General features: G+C 35.5%; 1 long non-coding RNA gene across 1 annotated transcript; it reads left to right on the forward strand.

Moving 5' to 3' along the window:
* The first annotated feature begins 6,379 nt into the window (after positions 1-6,379).
* On the forward strand, positions 6,380-9,829 carry LOC140008505 (uncharacterized). Its single transcript, XR_011815909.1, has 4 exons — positions 6,380-6,713; positions 8,250-8,332; positions 8,799-8,858; positions 9,576-9,829. It is a non-coding gene; the product is annotated as an uncharacterized lncRNA (long non-coding RNA).
* Positions 9,830-21,196: the final 11,367 nt, after the last annotated feature.

Raw genomic sequence — 21,196 nt, forward strand, 5'->3', positions numbered from 1 at the left:
TTTCTCCATTTGCCCAAAATCCCTCAATCTCTTTCTTTCTCGTCGGTTGTTATCCGCCATTGTTGAGCTTCCACCAGACCAACAAAAGGCTGACTTTCAAACTTTTCATGCAGGACTGGGACAGTCAAAATGCATCGCAAATTGTCTCTGAAGTATGTGGCTTTGTGACTATCCTGTCTGGAACATTCCTTCTCCACAAGACCAAGGACATGGGAGGTGTAAGCAGCACTAGTAACACGCCCGTGCCATCTCCTGTATTCCTGGCATCACGCCAGAATTCTGCGGTCTGAGCTTTGAGATGAGATCGCATTCTGCGGTCTGCGGTCTGAGCACAGTGACCTCGCATTTAAGAGATGCGAGGTAACTGACCTCGCATTTCATAAATGCGAGGTCTGGTTTTCTTTTTTCTTTTTTTTTTTTGGATTTTGTTGGAGGAAAATTCAAGAGACTTCGCATTCAGCAAATGCGAGTTGAGGGAGCTCGTATTTGCTGAATGCGAAGATCCCTTGGACGACCCCACACTCAAAATGCCCCCTTTGTAGAATTTTTTTTAAATTAATCATAATTTTAGAAATTTCTCAGTATACAAACAATGATATACGATGAATAATAATAATAATGTAAAAGAAAGTCATAGCATGTAGTATAGAATGATATAAAGAATTTTTATTGAATGATATAAAGAATTTTTATAGAATGATATAAAGAATTTTATGTGACTGTTACCTACATTGTATATAAGAAGAAATAAGGGTTTAATTCTAGTTTTAACTCATTTTCTTGATATAAGTTAGTACATGTTAAGTGTAAGAACCCTCACTTAAAAATATAAATGATCCTAAATTACTTGCATTACCCTAGAACTAAATCACTCATAACATTTCCCTTGCATTGCATTTTATTGCTTTTACTTGAACTGTAATATTTCCTTAAGTTGGCTTTATTTTATTTCACCACATACACTTTGATCAAATGTCTTTTTATTAGTGGTTGGAACTTTATATGATAGTTTAGAGGTGTTAAATAGACATTGGTACATTTGGAGGTTAGAAACTTCATTAGTCAAAAGATTAAAGAAAGAAAGGGCCAAGATTGGGCCAAGTGGCAAAACCCAAACCATCTATCTTGTTTCACCAAAGGATTAGAGGAAATTTAAATCATCTTGAAGCCATTATTTCCCTTGCTTGGCCAAACTTCTTAGCTTCCAGGAGAAGGAGAGAAAACTCCATTTTCATGCCTTTCTAACCCTAACTTGATCTAGAACAAAAATCAAAAGAGAAAGAACTTGAGTTAGTGAGTGAACAACCTTCAAACCTAGAGTGTGTCTCAAACATGGAGCCTTAGTTTTGGTGGTTTGTTTTGGTGGTTCAAGCTTCACGTAAGAGAGGTATATGACTCTTAAATCCTAGTTTTCTTGTGTTGCATCATGTGTTTGAAATTTTGATGGCAAACTTAGGAGTTGTTTGGATGGTATTTGTGGTGAAATTTCTTGAACTAAACAAGTGATAATATGGTTGGTTGGTTTGTCTACCATGTGTTTGATGAAATGTTTGAGCTTTGTTTATGTTTTTTCTTGATGTGTTAACATATTTTGGATCCTGTTGAACTTAGGGAAAACACTTGACATGTTGCTTAAGTGAAAAACAATGATAGGAGGAAGGTTGGTGTTGCATGAGAACTAGTGGACTGTTTTTCTTTCCCTTGGCTGACCAGTTTTGTAGAGGAGGTTTCTCCTTGAATTTTTGGTTCATTTGCACCTTAATTAAGCCTAAGAAACTTGGCTAAACATTGGTTTAAGGTTGGTGTGAATTGAAATGGAAATGAAGCAAGCAAAGTGGTTGTTTGGACCACTAGTGGACTGTTTTGGTTCCTTTTGTTGGCTAGACTGTTTTGGTTCTTTTAATTATATTTGTGTATTGTATTTTGAACTCCAATGGTACTAGATAATTTGATCCCCTGTATATGAACTTTAGGATGTTGAACCAGATGAATTTGAGTCAAAACAAGTGAAGTTAGTATCAAGAACTAGTATAACTTTGCTAGGATTTTAGGGCTGATCAGAACCAGAAAATCAGTCAAATTTTCCGAACTACTGGTACTAATATGAGACGAACTAGAGTGTGCATGTGGCACTATTGGAAAGCCCTTTGAGTCTAGTTTCCAATGCTGCTAACGACACCTTATTTTGACCTTCCTACAGTAGGTTATGGCCGTTGTCCTGGGACTACGTGGGCGCGACTGTTTTACTTGCTAAGAAGACTTTGAGCTTGAATGAAATTTTCTTTTGTCCAACTTTCTTGGACTTGTCAAACTTGTTTTCTCATGAACTTTTACTGCATTTTGGGTCTAACTTGCATGGTGAATTGAGTAGATCTAACCACTCACTTGGTCATCTAATGAATTTACATTTAGGTTGGAAAATGAACCAAGAATGTTAACGACGTTCACTCGTTGCCCTAGGATTTGGGAAACGGAGGTGATGGTTATATGCTATATATATGCTTGATTTAGTAAGTTGTTGACCTGGTATGTATATGTTTGAGTTGAGCCTATTTTGTGGTAAGAATGAAGCCTTGAATTGGCTAAAAAAATTGGTAAATACAAAGGAAGTGCTGCTGAAAATTTGCGAGCAAGGGACCTTGGGCAGTCTTAGGAAATCTATTATATCTTGGTGTAGAAAAATCAGAATTGAGTTCTATTTGTTGTGTTTGAATCTAGATTTAGAGTACTTTCTACTATGCAAATTTCATAACTTTTCTCAATTTTTATGAATATCTATGATTTTTCAAAGTTGACTGATTTACTATACCTGTTCTGTCTTTTAACTGGATGAAGCAACAACTTGAGGTTGGAATTTGACTAACTTGTGGACTGAATCTTACAAATGTGCCTTCTAGAAAATTAAAAACCTTTAAGTCTATTTTCTGATGATATGAAATTTTAAATTTTGGACTTAAGGAACTTAAGATATGATTTTTCAAATAATGTTGCATAAAAACTGGAAAATTTTGTTCTCTTAGAACCGTTTTTACTTTCATTTCCCACTTTAAGGTTGGTGTTGGTAAATCATTTTGGGTATGGTTTATGAGTGAAATTGAGGTTAAGTGAAAGGAAATGAAGTCTTAGAAACCTTAATTTTTTCATGTATTTTGGCTTTATATTGCTCGCCTTTTTATATAATATGTGATCACAGGACTCGAGAGAGTTCAAGAGGACGAACCAAGGGTAAAGTGAAGGGTGGCAATTCATTGATGAGTGTTCTAAATACATGAAAATATTTAAGTGGAATGTCTCTTTGCTTGAATAACATGCTTACTTCGTTAAAGTAATTACTCTTGAATTGATAACCTTTGGGGCGAGGATGTACTTTATCATACTCGATCCTTTGTAATTCACTTGTGATATTGATATGAAATGAAATGCTTTACTTGCATTTGACTTGTTGGTCACTCGGATAGTTATCCCACCGACTTACATGTTACATGTTTATTATTGTTAGACAATGCTAGATACTTGATTTCTTGTCTCATAGACAAGTGTGTACTTTATCGCACTTGACCTAACTCGACTAAATTTGTAAAATTTTGTTAAAACATGTGTTAGCCGTTTTGTTACAACTGAAAAGTGGTTAGAATTCGGCCACTTTTTGGCAGGATTTGTGGCCGAATTTGCTGAGAAAATTTTTTATTTCTGCAACTTTCTTCCAGTTTTCTTGTTTGATCAGGGTTCTTAATCACCTGATTTTTAACTATTTGGACATAAAATACTTAAAATGCTTGAAACATGATATGCTGAACGTAGTTGTGACTTGAACTTGTTTAGGTGAGTGTGCTCTTATGTACATTCAATTGATCTGACTTGACTAAACACTTGATATCTCCTTCACGCATGAACAAGTAACCTAATATGTATATGACCTGTATATTGACTTGAAATACTTAAAATACTTGAGAATGTGAATTGCTGGATATTACTTGTGACTTGATTCTGTCTAGGCGAGTGTGTCCTTATCACGCTCGGCCTCCTCTTCTTAAATGATCTTGTACTCGCTTGCACTTGATTGACCTGTACTTGTGTTTGTGCTTGTGCTTGACTTGTAAGTGTTGAGCGGTAGCATGTACCACACTCTATCTGAGTGGGAGGTGCCTCTCATCCTGTCTCAATACTTTTATCCTGATTAAGTCGATTGGAGAGTTATCTCGTCGACACTAGTGCTGAGCAGTAGCATGTACCACACTCCATCCGAGTGGAAGGTGCCTCTCATCCCGTCTCAGTACCTCTATCTTGTTTTGTTGAGTGGAGTGCTATCTTCTCGACTAATTGGTATGCTCGAATATTACCATCATTGTTTATTTCTGAATACAGAGTATTAAGTGACAACTAACATCTTCAAATTTTACTGTGTGAGCGTTGGATAACAGCTAACGACTCCAATCTTGATTATCTGAATACTTGGGGCTATAAGCCATATCCTGAATTACTGAATATTTGGGACTATAAGTCCAATCTAGAGTTAGTTGGTCGAATCGTGCCAGCAAGAGTTTGGTTGAGGAGATCAACGAACCTTGGGTGCTTCTTTGATGTTCAGGCCCAGTCAGAAGTATGTTTGGTGGACGGAAATTGGTGAGAAGTGGAGATCTACGGACATTATACTTTTATGGTTGACGGAGAGTCAACGGACCTTGATCAAGCTACAGTGGAATTTGCTCTTGAAAGCAACTTATATCCTTTGCCATGAATGTGTTCTTTACCATACACTTTTGCATGATCTATTTGGCTATTTGCTTAACTATATATTGAGTCATGATCTATTTGAGTTTTGATTTGTTTCTTGATATCCAGTGTATGGTCTTGTCTGTTATATTATTTGCTTGTTTTCTTGGAACTTCACTGGGTTTCTAACACATTCCTTACAATTTTGTTTTCCTTACAGGGATGAGAATATGAGAGGTTGATTTGAGAAAGGCTTCAATTTCTTCTAAGTTATTAGTTGCTCGAGTGAGTACTTCATAGATGTCTAGCCAACCTGTTTGCTTTGGTTTTTGCAAGTGTGACTTTTTGGCTGTATTATAGATTGCGTGGATATTAGAGGTCCATGAGTGCACCTATATTGAAGGGTGTAATTGATACCGCTTGTATTATTGAGATAATTGTTTGTAAATTTCATGATGTGTGACTGAATTCTGGCGAGAGTTAGGCAGGCAGTCTGTCAAACCTTGGGTACGCTTTAGGGAGAGGTGGGGCTGTCACAAGTTCTTTGCCTCCTTTCTTCCTATTTGGTTTCTTAATAACTTGACACTTGGCATAATTCTAATATTTCTTACTCCTTGCATATCCTTTTTTTGTCCCTTTGTTCGTGCCAAACCAAACAAATTAGATCCCTTATGTTATCCTTTTTGAATCCAATTGGTTTTCCACCTATTCAGAAATGGAAGTTTAGCTATTTGCCTCACTTCTTGCCACATGGTTTCTTAATAGATTGACACGTAACATGACTCTAATATTTCTTACCCCTTGCATTTTTTTTGTCCCTTTGTTCATGCCAAACCAAACAAATCTGATCACTTATGTTATCTTTTTTGAATCCAATGGGTTTTTCACATATTATATAAAAGGTATGGGAGTTTATTGTAACACCTAATTTTTTAACATGTGGCATATGTGAGGACTCGAGAAAATTACGTGTGTGCTTTACATTTATTTTATTTACCTTAATATTGAAAATATAACATATAACGAATAAGTGGTTAAATTAAATGTTTAATTGAATTTTTATACAAAATTGAGAATTTAGAAATATCCTAGAATGGTGTTAAAAAAATTAAAATTATTAGGAGTTAAATAAACATATAATATGCATAAGGTAATTTGTGTCATTATAGTTGAATCAATTGCACGTTTAGTCAAATTTCTTTAAAATCAAAAGTGTGAAAATCTATGTCTGTCACATGGGAAAATTTTTCAAGGTAAGCGTAATTTAGAACAAACGAAGTTTTGAATTAATGTATGAGACAAATAAAATTACTGACTCGGGGTAACCAAATAAACTAAAATGAAAAGACCAAAACAACCATGGAACTTCTGACTAACTACCATGCAATTACGAAACCAACCCTCAGAAATTCACAAGTCCAGAACCGAGAAAGGGAAAATATTTAGAAGAATTGGAACCAACTAAAAGCTAGGTAGCTACCTACCAAGCTAAACGGTGGAAGGAAGAATTTAGGAGGACTTGGCTTTTAATCTTGGGCGGTGAATAACACCTATGATGATGACAGCTGCCCATCCATTAGCTAAATGAAGTGATGACTAAGAGAGAAAGGAGACAGCGGTGATATTGTTTGGGCGGTGGAACATTTGCTGAGTTAAGTAATAACCGAGAGAAAGGAAATGCTCTACCATTTTGGACTTTAACCGAGAGCAAAACCAAGAGAGGAAACAAATAGGAGTCGGTTGTTTCATTTGATAGCAGAAACCGTGAGGAGCAAAAGAGAGAAATAGAGTGTGAAGCTTTCTTCCTCCTCCAACCACAAAACCGTGAGCAAAAGTGCGAGATAGGGAGAGAAATCTTGTGCGTTTCATCACCTACCAGCCTCAAACGAGAGAGAGGGATGCAAGGGAGGAGAAGGAGAGAGACTGATGCATTTATCTTGAGGAACCAAAGCAGAAACCAAGGCGCAGTCTGCAATTTCAGATTTTGGGAGCAAAGGGAGGTAAAATTTGCAGCAACACCCTTCAATCTTCCATTACTTTTAATCATGACTGTTGCATGTTAAGTTTTAGCTAGGAAAAATGAGTTTTGGCTGAGGAAAAAATTCTGATTAAGAGCTGCAAGAAAACTTTGTGATGGCCGAGAGAGTGGAGCTGGAATTGCAGCCTGTTATTCATGTTTCTTTGGGGAATAATGTTAGGAATGCATGCCAAAGGTTTAAATTTAAGTTTTATAAGAAGCTCAGCCGGAAAAACTTATGAAAAAACGGGAAGATTACGCTGGAAATGTTTAGAAATAGCTGCTGGAACTTTTCCAGCTTCAGTCGAGAGAAGGAAAAGAATCCTTCCAGATTTCCTCATGAACTCTGTCTGGTTCCAAACTTTTACATTGAGACGTGATTTGTTGTATGATACCTTAGCCTTAGCCAGCATGAAAGATTTGTGTATAAATGAAGAAACTTTTGAAGAGTTTCATGTCGTATAACTGGTTGCTGCAAGAATCTCCTTTCAATTTGGCCGAGAAGGAAGACCCGGTTCAGCTATGCTTTTGATTCCTTGGCTGTGACCTTTATATTGTCGCTTACGATACTCTGTGGCTTGATAATTACTCTCTGTATGTTAAGTTGGAAGTGAGGAAAATGAAGAAATTGAGAAGGACAGCTTTGTATTTAACCTGCCGAACTGCTGAAGGTTGTAATTAGCTGAGGACAGAATTATTTGTGGCTTCTTGGTGGAATAATTTGCTAGAATTACCTGTTATTTGATTCATTTCACGTTGGACAGAATGTGTGTTATGTGTATAGTATTTTAGGCAAGTAAAAGACGTAAACTCTGTTGAAAATTCTGCAATAATGTTGCTGGAAACTTGCTTAATGGCCGAGAGAAAGAGGGGCTGAAACTCTCGTGTGATTTTTGGAAAATTTCATGATACTTGGCTGCAATCTTGAGTAAAACATTGTATACTATCTTGTCCCTGTTTCATGTGCATTTTATTGACTTTTAACACTTAAAAAGCTGGTGAATTGGAGCAAATTTAAACAACAAGCAAACTAGAATCTGGTTTAGCTTAAAAAGGAAAGAAATGAAAAGTTCACTAGCCTTAATCTTTAAATTTGGGTTGAAAATAATTTAACCTTAGTTTAAACACCTCACAAGACCTTAAATTTGGAGTACATGTATATGTCCCTTGTTTGAGTTGATAAATTTGATAAATCTCGAAGAGAAATGTAAGAAAGAATTGCTGGAATTTCACATCTTGTTTGATAAGCTAAGGAACTTGGTTTCTAGTGATTTAAACCTTAAATTGGTGAGTTTTTAATGCTTAAAACTTCTCTCCTTACACTTTAGAATTTTAGAACTTATGTTTGGGGCTGCACATAAAATTCCTAATCTAAAAAGTATGAATCAAATGGGAGTTTTAAGAGTACTAGACTGCTTGGATTAGTTGAACTATGTTTAGAGAATCCTAAAACTCTAAATAAACTTATTAGAATTCACATTAAGAATACCTGAATGATTATAGTTGTATTTTACCTCAGGAATTGAGAGTGATCAAGGGTTTAACCCAGAAAGCTTGAAGTAATATTGCTGAATTTATGTCGATTGGTTGAATGGTAATGAGGTAAGACTTATTTGATGTTTTAGGAACTCTAAGGTAATTTGTTATGGCTGCATACATGAAATGGATCCTAATTACTTAAATTGGTTTCTAATTACTTAATATTGTCTTCACAAATATTTTAAAGATTATAAAATTTGAGAGGCTAGTGTAATGAAATAAAATTTAAAGTGCACACAACTTAGACCTTGGCTTGTTAAAAGGAGAATCAATGGAGTGTTTCTAAGCTTGCATCTTAGGATTTTGAGTGGAAACTAGGTTACAGTTAATGTAAATACCTATAAGATTATAACCATAGAACATATGTATAATTCTTGGTTTAAATGATAAAATTAATAAGTTTCAAAATAAAATGTAGGATAAACAGTAAATAGAGAATATATTTGTATTTCAAGGTCAAACTTGATTTTAATAGTTTAAATAATAATGTAGATTATATATTTACCCTGAAATTATTAACTTGTCCCAGGAAATAGCAGTGAGCTAGGAAACAAACTCGAGGCTCGAGAGTAAATTATTTGGATAATTGGTGAGTGTTTTCCGAATTTATGTATTAAACTGCTTATGTGTACCTAAGTGTAATTATATGGCAAATGTGTTTATTATGAATATGTGACAAAATGTGCTTATTATGAATATGTGACAAATGTGCTTATTATGATATATTGCTAAGTGATTCATTGGAAAGTGTATCTCAATTGTCCCTTGTCTTCTAAGTCGAGGGTGTACTTTATCGCACTCGGCTTAGTTGAGTTTGAAGGTTAATAATTGATCAAGTGATATTGTAAGTGTGCATGACTGTAAGTCGTGTGTGTACTTTATCACACTGGCTGAACTGGGCCCCAAAACCCTTTGTTCAACGGACTATTCGAGCCAGCAAAAAGGGCTCGGTCGGATGGGACGGTAGCTTTGGGTAAGTGTATTGGTATGCTCGAGTATTACCATAGAGTAGCAGATTACTGATATTGATATGGCCATCCAAGTGAGGGAAGTGTTTATTGTTTTGGAGGTTATAAGGAGGAGTTCGGCGGAGTGTGTAGTGCATTGAAGTGGCTCTAATGCGAGCACCGTATCCTTTTAAAAGTGATTGTTCAGTGAAGTGTCTCCTCAATTGCTAATGAAAGTGATTGTACAGTGAAATGTGCACTACTTGCTTAATTGTATTGATTCATGTGATTATTAAATGTTACTTGCATGGAAACCTCATGGGCGTAAGCTCACCCTTTTAGCTTTGTTTTCCTTACAGGAGTAGGAGAAGAGTGATTGGATTGAACTAGAAAGTTATTTTGGGAAGATCCGTTATTCTGTGTATATAGTGTAGGCATGGTCTCTTTTGAATTTTGAGACGGTTGAATTTTTGTTTGAGTTGGTGTGATATTAAGAATGGATATTTAAAACAAGTATTTTGTTTCTTTTATTGGACAAATTTATGTTTCAAACTGATTGGCGATGTACTTAAGAGTAAATGTTCAGTTGTCCAATGGTAATGTTATCTTTGAAGTTAATGTGAGTGAGTGAATCCTGGCGAGAGTCAGGTAAGCGATTCACTAACTTCTAGGGTATGCCCTAGGAGAAGGTGGGGTCGTCACAGCATAGCTCTCCTCTGAGAAAGCTGTGATTTTTTTCCCATTTTTTTTTTTCCACTCTACCTTGATGAGTCAAGACAGAAAATCTATTATATAGTTTAAGACGAAAGATTTTCACTACAAGTCATTTTTGCTTAACCATATGGACTTCTACTGCTTTTATGTGTTGTCTAATTGTGACTATACTATCAAATTTTACAAATTAATTAAAAGCTTTTAGTTCTTGGATATTGATTAATTATGTTTAATTAGTAGCTCACCCAACTCTTACATTAAAAAACTCCTTTATATAATCAATTAAAGTCTCTTTTCCTGTTGTACTATAAATCATTTCTCAGAGTTTCATAAAAAATCAGCTTTCTTTCTTCCCAATTATACTTAACCATGCACTTGCTTTATTGCCTTTCTTCATTAGCCTCAAAAATAGTGATGGATTTGATAGATCCTTTATTTGCTTATTTCCCATAATCATAATATGGTTCTTCACTTTTGCTTAAGAGAAATTGCATGCTCAATTGACTACTTTAGGTTTAATAATTAAAGCTATGTTGCTATTGAATTGGTAATGCATTCAAAGTGTATTTACTTTTTCTCCTTTTTTGGTATCATCATGTCACGTATTCAAAATTCTTTGTCCAAATCACAATAATTAGGGGACTAAGTTCATTCATAATAAAATCAGGGGAGGGGGAGGTGGCTAATTTCATAGATGAAATTTCTCTTCATACCAAATTTTAATTATTTTAATACTTAAATTTTTTCCTGTATTTTTGTTTATTATATACCAAAAAGATATGTTGTTATATGTTCAATTAAATTACTAGGGAGCCTAGGCTATGTAAGGCACAACCAACGTACCTCTAGTATACATTACATGGTATGCAACTTGATTCATAATCAACTTTTTATTTACCAATTAAGATAAGATAGGAGATGCCATCCAATTAAAGAAAGTTTAGGCATTCCATTAAGTAATCAATTTTACTGTCGTTTTAGCCTCATTCACACAATTTTTCATAATTTTTTTACTATATGACGTTTGAGTATTTTACATGATCTACAAATTGATTTGTAAGAAAGGTCCAATAACTATTTGCAATTTCACAATTGAGATTAGATATGAGATGGCATCTAATTGAGAATAGTTTAAGCATCCCATTAAGTAATCAATTTTGCTCCCAATTTTAACCTCATTCACTCCCTCACCATGTTCTTACCTTTAACATTAAATTTTTATTAAAAACTGCTATAGTTTGCAATTGAAGAGCATTAACAACATTCAAAATTATGAATTTCCTTTTTCCAACTCTAGGCAGGCTGAATTGGCAACTAAATCTCAGCTCCAAGGGCCCAAAGGAGATAAGCCCAAAGTAAGAAAGGACTTAGACACTTGGCTGATAATCTTCCAAGGATTATTCCAACTTCAAATAAGAACCCAAGTCCCACTTCCATTAGACTTTTTTTTTTCATTTTTTCCTAATAGAAGAGAAGTAGGATTTAAGAAGCGAAAAAAGAATAGGGAGATTAAAGCCCAAAAACTCTAATTCTTTGGATTTTAACTTTAACCACTAGATCAATGCCTTTTCAGCTCACTTCCATTAAGACATACCACTTCTATTTGAACCGCGCTGCATTTTACGACATACCACTTCTTTTCTTTTTTCTTTTTTTTTTTTTTTTTTTGCTTTAAGGGAAGAGATTACAGTCTCTAGACCAAAATAAATCTCAGAGTAGCACCTCCAATGATATCTGCAGCGAGCGTGTGCTTCAAGTCTTCCGGTGGTTCTTCTATACTTTCTTGGACCATTTGAGATCTCACGCTTTCCTTAGCAAACCAATTTGCGCTCTTATTTCCTTCCTACCATCCATGATTCAACTTACAGCTCCAATTCCTTTGGATCAGCTCCTGTATCTACTTAATCAAATTGTAATGTGGGGGCATACCACTTCTATTTACAGTCAAGTCCTTTCTACACGTTTATGTCAAAAAATAAATAAAAGTTTTGAACCGTGTTGCATTTTTTATTTAACCTGCTAACTGTATTGAATTCCGAATTTGGTCGCTTTACTTCTTCCTCGGAAAAAAATTGGTGGAATTAGGAATGGGGGATGCGTCTACAATGCAGAAATAATTCTGATATTTGTTGTGGTAGAAATTTAGTTTGAACCATAAAGTGGACTTGTGTGTGATTTGGCTGATGGATCGTACTTACAAGAAGTGAGACAATTTAAGATGTAGTTATTGGATATCGGTTATAGAAGTAAAAGCCTTCATTTGACCAACCAAAAAAAATGATAAATTATTTGAAGGGTGAAAAATGAATCTAACATATAAGGACACGTATGGTTGCTGACATCAAGTCTTATTAGTCTTATGAAAAGTCTTACGCTTGTCGACATAGAAGAGTCTTGTGATAATGGTGTGGCGGGTGAGGCAATCCAACACCATCTACTTGAGTTCATCCATTGAAAGAGGTTGTGGAGAAAACTATCCATCAAGTAAGCATAAAGGCGGCGACAATAGTAGTAGCAGAGAGATACAAATCCAAGAGAAAGCTGAAAATTATGAGGAGATGGAGGATCGACTCAACTATTTTGAAAGATGCACATTTGAGATAAAGAAAAGTCAGAAACAACTTATGGACGTCATGGTGGGTTTATCCAAGTCCCTGAATTATCTAGAGTCTGGGATAATGAAGGAGCTGCAAAGAATTAGTGCGGGCTACTGTGATGGTTGTGCAATTCACTATAGAGCAGAGAATGCTGAGTGGAAAGTGAGCAGGAAATCAAAAATAGGATATGATTTCACTATGTTGAAAAAAATATAATCACATTCCTAGCACACCAGTACAATCCATGAAGCAAATGATGGTTAAGAGTGGGGGAAAAAGAGAGAGTCATACGGTTATCAGCGTTGAAAAAGGTAACAACTTTGGTGACCTTATGGCCTCCTCAACTAAAGAGTACAACTCTCGAAAGACAAAGTAGGGGACTATTAGTGTCCAGGAGAATGAACCCATAAGAAAGATCTCGAAAAAATCACCCGAAATTGGTGAGCTAGATTCGGAGATTTCATCAAACTGAACAAACGAATACAAAGTCAAGAAACAAACACCTAGCAGGGCACATGAAAGAAAACCTAAAGGACTAGCAGGAAGGTTATCAGTATATACCCAAAGAAGGAATGAAGCACGAAGAAGAGCGGAAGGAGCTTTAGAGGTAAGAAACTTGATATTGAATAATGTGAATTAAATTGCTCATCCATAATAGTAAAACGAGACACTCATATGCAAACTTTAACCTTTGTTTTGAGCTTTCTAGACAATAAGAGGAGAGAGAGTTGATAATTGCAAAACTGCTAGTGTTGTGGTTCATGATTTTCTCATGAATATGACATTGCCGCTGGAGTAAGTGAAAGTTGCCTAAAATTATATTTAGAAACATATTGCCCGTGTGGTATTGATATGCATACATATATAGCTGACTAAAAAAAAACACGTGCAGGCAGGCCGTCGTTACAATTAGAGGCCAAGTAGCTAACCGAGAGCATATTCTTTGTTTGTTGCCTTGTATGTGTGTCGAAACTGAGGTAAATCTCACATAATTAAGTATATTTAACACAAAATATTAATAGTGAAAAATTAGTATACTGACAATGTGTTCCTCTAGATTGTTAATTGTTACTTTGCTTTGCTCACGGCACGTGCAAGGAGAAATTCTGGGAATGCATCATATCGCGGGTGGTACATGTCGAGTTGGTCAGCGGTAAGTCTCTTAAGAACATAAATTGAGCTCAATGATCATTTCCGTAAGGTCCATTGCTTGGTAGAAGGAGTCAGCACCTCGTGTGATTTTGGATTTGGGCTAATATTTGCAATTGTTTGTTGAAGGAAATGGTGACAAAAAATGAGATGAGTTGTATATCTATTATCTAACTGAGGACAAAGTTGGTGGCTTGATTATAGAGTGTGAGAAGGTAAGAAGTTTCATTAGTTATTAATGAATGGGATATATTAAAAATATGGGATTAGTAATTTCATTCATTGTTGATATTTGTAGATTTGAATACCACTGAATTGGGATGGAAAACACTGGTGTTTGGCAGTCATTTACTTGAAGAAGAATAAGGTTATGATATTCAACCCATATCCTGACGAAGATTTCAATGAATTGCGGTTGATGAATGCAAAGATGGTGGCAAGAAATGAAAAGTCTTACATGATATATTTCATCAATGTATGATATTTGATGTGCGTAGAATGAAGAGTTTAAAATGATTCAGAGCTACTGGTATTGTCATCTTTTGTAGTGTTCAAAAATTAGTGGTGCACTATATATAAGGACCGAAGACAATCTAAGAGGGGAGATGAATTAGGTGGTTTAAAAAACTTGCCAAGATATGAATCACCTTTTTCAGTATTTGTCCTCTTTTTCTAAACGACCACACAATCGAGCAATAGAAGAGAAAGCACAAGTGCTTGTGAGTAGAAGAGATGAACAGTTTATATATTAAAACAGTAAGTAAAAGGGGATAGAATACCAAACCAAATGTCAAACTCCTCTTGAGTTTGGATATCACTTTATACAGCAAGTTTTTTCAAGTCGATCAACTTACAATCAATCTTTTGTGTACAAGGGCAGGATCACTTCCTCCTTGCCCCAAGCCATACTTGGTCAAGCAATGAAGTTTTACAATCACTCGGATAACCTTCATAAAACTACACTATTGAAGTAGTTGACTCACACTAGAAAAGCTTATTGAAAGTTACACAACTAAGAGTACAAATCTTCTTTTTGAAGAGTATTCTCACACTTGAATCACTCTTGATTGATGTAGTCTCAATGTGTAAAATCCCTTTGAAGTGGTTGACTTTGTTCTATTTATATGGAACCAAGAAGTTCCTCAATTAATGCTTCCAATGGATAGAAGGTAACTGAAGAGTCAACTAGCCGTTGGTAGTGTTGGACGTTTGGTAGATCAACTTCTTGCGTCCGAACGTAGGCAGTGAGTTCAAGAAATCCTCTTGAATTATATCGGACGTCTGGTACCTTTAATGTATGCGTCCGAAGGTAGGAGGTGAAACTGGGAGTTCTTCTTTAATTCTTTTCGAACGTCCAATCCCTCCAAGGTTTTGCGTCCGAAGTGGCACAACTCTTGTCGGACGTCCGGTGCTTTGAGGATGTGCGTCTGATCGAGGTCAGTGAGTTTAGAGAGAATGACTTAATATCTTCGGACGTTCGAGGGTGAGGTTCTTCATTCGTTCGAAGTTGTGCAAAGGTTGTCGGACGTCCGATCCAGTCTTCTTACGCATCCGACAGCAGTTTCAGTATCCTTTGTGCTTTAATCTTTGAATCTTTTTTGCTCCATTTTTTAAAGAGTCTTTTTGAGAGAACATTAGTAATCATCCATTTATTTTGTAATCATCAAAAGCTATGGACTGAGATAAACAATCTCCTCCTTTTTGATGATGACAAAACAATGGATCAAAGAAAATAAAATTGGGACACAACTCTCCCTTACTTGATGCAGTCCTCTCACAAAAGATTGGGCACAACTCCCCCTTAGAATGACTCCCCCTTACTTATACATCCATTTCTCCCCCTTTTTGTCATCATTTAAAACAACCAGAATCTGATCATCAATATTAGAGTCCAGTATTCAATATTAGCATTCAAGACTACCAAGCTAAAAACACAGCATCAGCAATTTTTTTGGCAATTGTTAACAACAGAAATTAGCAATCACTTATCCAGTTAATACTATCATCAATGCTATCAACAGCAGCAATATTGGCAACAGTCAGCAATAATCAACAGCGGTCATTATCAGAATTTTAAGGCTAAACAGAGTTAAACAACATTCATCCAAAATAGAGAGATAACACAAACGATGCCAAAGTAGAATCCTTAGTATAGAACACAGACTGTTTATAATGTAAAAGATGCCAAAAGTTTAGAAGTGCCAAAATGAAGTGCATTTGCCTAGAGGTGCGTAAAAGGTGATCTTGAAGGATCTAGGCATTCTCCTTGTTAGGCGAAAGAAGGATCTTCTTCCTCTTCAGTGTCCTCATCATCATCATCATTATCCTCTTCAGTCTCTGCTTCAGTTGCTAGAGCTTTTCCTTTATTCTGTGACTGAGAACTGGAGGCACGGTGCTCTGGGTAGTTTCAGTAGTGGGCTCAGTTCTGAGCTCCTTTTGGTATGCATTTTTATTTTCTTGAGGAATTGGAGGCATAAGCAGATTCCTTTTAGCAATGAAGGTGTTTGTTGATCGGATGTCATGGTCATCATCAGGCCATCTTCAAGAAGTAGGACGTGTTGTTTGAGGTTCTCAAGCAGAGAGATGACTTCAAAGTTGGATGAAGAAGACTTGGTGGCTGACTTTCTAGGATGGATGGTGAAGGGTGACACATATATGGACTAATCACGAGGGGTCATAGGGGTAACAAGAGTTTCATGAAAGTTCTTTCTCCTAAACTTTGAAACAGTTTCCTTGTAACACCAATGCCCCTAAAAAAATTTAAGATTTTTCCTTTCAAAATAAGCCTTGAAGAAAACAGTTGATGCACCCTGTTTTGGAGATTTTCCAATAAAGGGGATTTGAAAGTGAGCAAAAATAGGAGTTAAAAATTTTTTATGGGAAAGTTTCCTACGACTATCAGTGCTTATTTTGAGCAAAAACTGGCACATGACAAAGTCAGAATCAATTTTGATTTTTTCAAAAAAGTAGTAGAACATATAAAGTTCCATTTTGTTGGTTTCAATCCTGTGACCATCAGTAGGCACCAACAGATTTAAAATTATGAAAAAAATGATCAGATTTTGAGGACTGAGATCTTCCAATCTAACCTCAGAAGGAGTATTGAAATGGGTTTGAAAATAGGTCATCAATTTTGCAACATAAAAGTGATAGTAGGCAGAAGAAAATTCTTTGTATGAAAAGAAGTTTGCAATTTTTTTTTTATAACCATCTTCAATTTTGGTTTCCAAAACAATGTTGACAATGTCAGGATTCAGTTCTATGTTAACACAGTTGACACGTGAGATGAGATCAGTATGTGACTTGCCCTACCTAAGGTTGGCAAAAAATTGATGAAACATGTCAGGATAGTATGTGTTTGGAATGGTCAGAAGATGGGTCCATTTTTGGAATTCAAAAAGGTTGAGAACAAGTTCAATGTCAAATTTATGGAATTCGTGGGGGATAATGGTCCTCTGAATGATGAAACCTTTCTGTGAGATCCATTCGAACCTCTCCCTGGCATCATCAACAATGAACTTGGGCAAGGGAGTGGTTTCCTCTGCAGTTTGAGCCTCAGGTTGCTCATTTGCAGGACGCTTTCTTTTTCCAGTGCAATGAGTAGTTGGCACAGTACTCTGGACACCAGATCTCGTCCTTGGTGACTTCCTGGTAGATGGTTCAGCAGTTTGCTGTTCCTCAACATTTTTTTCTGCATCCTGCTGTTCCCCTGAAGGATCAGCAGTTTTCCTTTCCCTGGGTTAAGCAATGCTCTTCCTTTTGGTGGTCCTATTTTCCTTCCTGGGTGATTTCATGACGATTATATCTTCATTGGTGGGTTGCTCCAGTTCCTCTTCATTGCCACTGACTGGATGCTCTTCAGATTGTTGTTCCTCCATCTGCTCATCAGTTGATTCAACAGATGGTTCTGTGGTTTGAACAGTCTGCATTTTTTTTGCAGACTGCTTCGTTTTTCCACCACGATTTCCAGTTCTCTTTTTGGGTGACTTGATGGAAGGTTTGACAACTTGAACATCTTCATCCTCTTCATCTCTAAGGCTAAAGATGCGTCCGGCACTCACAGACCCTCCTCTAATCCTCACCATGAGTGCAATGCAGTGTATTTTTTATGTGGTGTGTAATGCAAATAAGTGTCAAAGAATTTGAAAGTGCAATATGAACTACAATGGATGTTAGAATTCGTCCACAGAGAGTAAATTTGGGTGGTTAGAGTTTGGGGTTAGAATTAGGATTTATAGTGCAGTTGGAAGTTGGGAGAAGTTATGATGTGCAATTAACTCGGAATAGCTATGTAATTGTGACGGTCAGAGTGATTACTTGGAAATTGTTCCGAAGAGAGATGAATTTGAATTTTGAAATTCAAAAAATATGAAGGGTTGCATCCGAGACGAGGGGTGAGGATGAACTGAATGACACAGAGGACTTCCTTATAAGATGCAATTTTTGAGTGTCGGACGGCCGAATGAAGTAAAACATCCGACATGACCGTCCGAACCAGAATTTTCTGAAAAAAATGATCAAGAACACTGTCGGACGTCTGTTCTAGCACATCGGACGTCCGATAAAGAATGACCTGAGAATTTTTAGAGTATTTTTTCTGAAATGTCCAATTTTGTTCTCAAAGACACAAATTGATCCAGTGGTAAGACTTTTGTGAGAATATCAGCAATTTGATCTTTTGAACAGACATATTGAGCACAAATTTCACCCTTATGGATAAGATCGCGAATGAAATGATGCTTTATGTCTATGTGTTTTGTTCTAGAATGTTGGATGAAATTTTTTATCAAATTTATTGCACTAGTGTTATCACAATACATAGGCACATAATCATACATCAATCCAAAATCATTCAATGTGTTTTTCATCCACAATAATGGAGCACAACAAGCACTGACATCAATATATTCTGCTTTAGTTGTAGACAGAAAAATAGCATTTTGCTTCTTACTACACCAAGATACTCAGTATTTTTCAAGAAAGGTACATATACCAGTTGTACTTTTTCTATCTACCCTACACCCGTCGAAGTCAGCATTCGAGAATCCATATAAAGGAAATTCAAGACACTTAGAATACCATAAGTCAAAATTCACAGTTCCTTTTAGATATCTAAGAATTCTTTTTACCTCATTTAAGTGAGATTCCTTTGGACAGGACTGAAAGCGAGCACACAAGCATATAACAAATTTGATATCAGGTCTACTAGCATTTAAGTAAAGCAAGCTACCAATCATACCTCTATAATTTTTTTCATCAATTTTTGTACCTTCTTCATCCTTGTCAAGCTTAGTAGAGGTGCACATGAGTGTTCCAACTTACTTTGAATCTTCCATTCCAAATCTTTTGAGCAGCTCCTTAGTGTATTTTGCTTGATTAATGAATGTTCCTCCTTGGGTTTGAACCACTTGAAATCCAAGGAAGAAATTTAATTCTCCCATCATACTCATCTCAAACTCTTTTTGCATTATTGTGGAGAAATCCTTGCACAAACTCTCATTAGTAGCACCAAATATAATGTCATCTATATATATTTGCACAATTAACAGATCATGTGTACTTTGTTTAGTGAAAAGAGTGGTATCTACAATTCCTCTTTTAAAATCATTTTCAATCAAAAAATCACTTAAACGTTCATACCAAGCCCTTGGACCTTGTTTTAATTCATACAAAGCTTTTGAGAGTTTAAACACATGATTAGGATAAATCTCATTTTCAAAATCAGAAGGTTGATCAACATATACTTCTTGATCAATAAAGCCATTTAGAAAGGCACTTTTTACATCCATTTGAAATAGTTTGAAATTCTTGAAACATGCAAAAGCCAAAAACATTCTAATTGAATCTAACCTAGCTACGGGTGCAAATGTTTCATCAAAGTATATTCCTTTTTCTTGAGCATATCTCTTGGCTACAAGTCTGGCCTTATTTCTAATAACCTCACATTTGTCATTCATTTTGTTTCTAAAAACCTATTTCATGTCAATGATAGGATGATTTTGAGATCTTTCAACCAATGACCAAACCATGTTCATTTCAAATTGATTTAGCCCATCTTCCATAGTTAAAATTCAGTTCTCATCTTTCAAGGCATCAATAACATTCTTGGGTTTGAAATGTGAGACTAATGCAAAATTATCCATCAATTGTTTAAAGGAGGAACGAGTTCTGATCTTTTCTGATGGATCACCAATGATGAGCTCCTTAGGATGGTTTTGAGCAAATTTTCAGGCTCTTGGAAGATCGTTAGATGTACTTACATCTTTGTCACTGTCTTCCGGTGCTGGAATGTCTTGAGAATCATCTTCTTTTGAGTCATTTTCTGGTGAAACAATGTCTTGGTCATTGATTGAGAGTTTTTTTAGTTCTTCTCGAACACCTGCATCATCATCTTCACCATTACTTTAGAAAATATCACCATTAAATTCATCAAAAGTAATGTGTATAGCTTCTTCAATAATCAGTGTCCTTCGATTGTAAATTCTAAAACCTCTCTTATTCTCACAATACCCCAAGAAAATTTTTTCATCAGATTTTTTATCAAACTTACCAAGATATTCCTTGATGTTCAAAATGAAACATTTGCAATCAAAAACTTTGAAGTATCCAATAACAGGTTTATTATCAAACATCAACTCATAAAAGGTTTTGTTCAAGATTGATTTTAAAAGGATTCTATTCATAGTGTAGCAGGCTGTATTTATAGTTTCAACCTAAAAATATTTTGGTAAGTTGCACTCACTTAACATGGTCCTAGCAGCCTCTTGAAGTGTTCTATTCTTCCTCTCAACAACCCCATTTTGTTGGGGAACTCTTGCAATTGAAAATTCATGTGTAATGTCATTGTTATCGCAAAATTCTGGAATGCCACAAAAATGAAATTCTGTGCCATTGTCATTTCTGATCTTGATGATTTTTAACCCAATTAGATTTTGAACCTTAGCAAATAATGAAACAAAGTTTTTGAAAACATCATCTTTGTGTGCAAGAAACATCACCCAAGTGTATTTAGAATAATCATCAACAACAACAAGGCAATAGTTTTTGCCACCTAAACTAGTGGTTTGTGTGGGACCGAATAAGTCAAGATGTAAAAGTTCCAAAGATTTTGTGGTAGAAACACATTTCTTGGGTTTAAAAGAAACATTGACTTATTTTTCAAATTGACAAGCATCACAGATTTTATTCTTTTCAATTTTGATTTTTGGCAATCCTCTAACCAGTTCCTTTTTGAAAATCTCTTTTAGCAAATCAATATTAAAATGACAAAACCTTCTATGCCACAACCAAGTGTCTTCATTTGCAACTTTAAGATATTTAAAACTAGAAGAATCAACATTTTTTAGAATTACTACATAAATGTCATTAACTCTTTTTCTTTTGAAGATAGTGTTGAACTTTAAATCAAGAATAAGACATTCATGCTTTTTAAATAACACAAACAGATTTCTATCACATAATTGACTAACACTTAATAAGTTATATCTCAGATTATCAACTAAAAGAATATTATGAATAAA

The sequence above is a fragment of the Coffea arabica genome, chromosome 1c, assembly GCF_036785885.1.
Source record: "Coffea arabica cultivar ET-39 chromosome 1c, Coffea Arabica ET-39 HiFi, whole genome shotgun sequence".
Taxonomy (NCBI): Eukaryota; Viridiplantae; Streptophyta; class Magnoliopsida; order Gentianales; family Rubiaceae; genus Coffea; species Coffea arabica.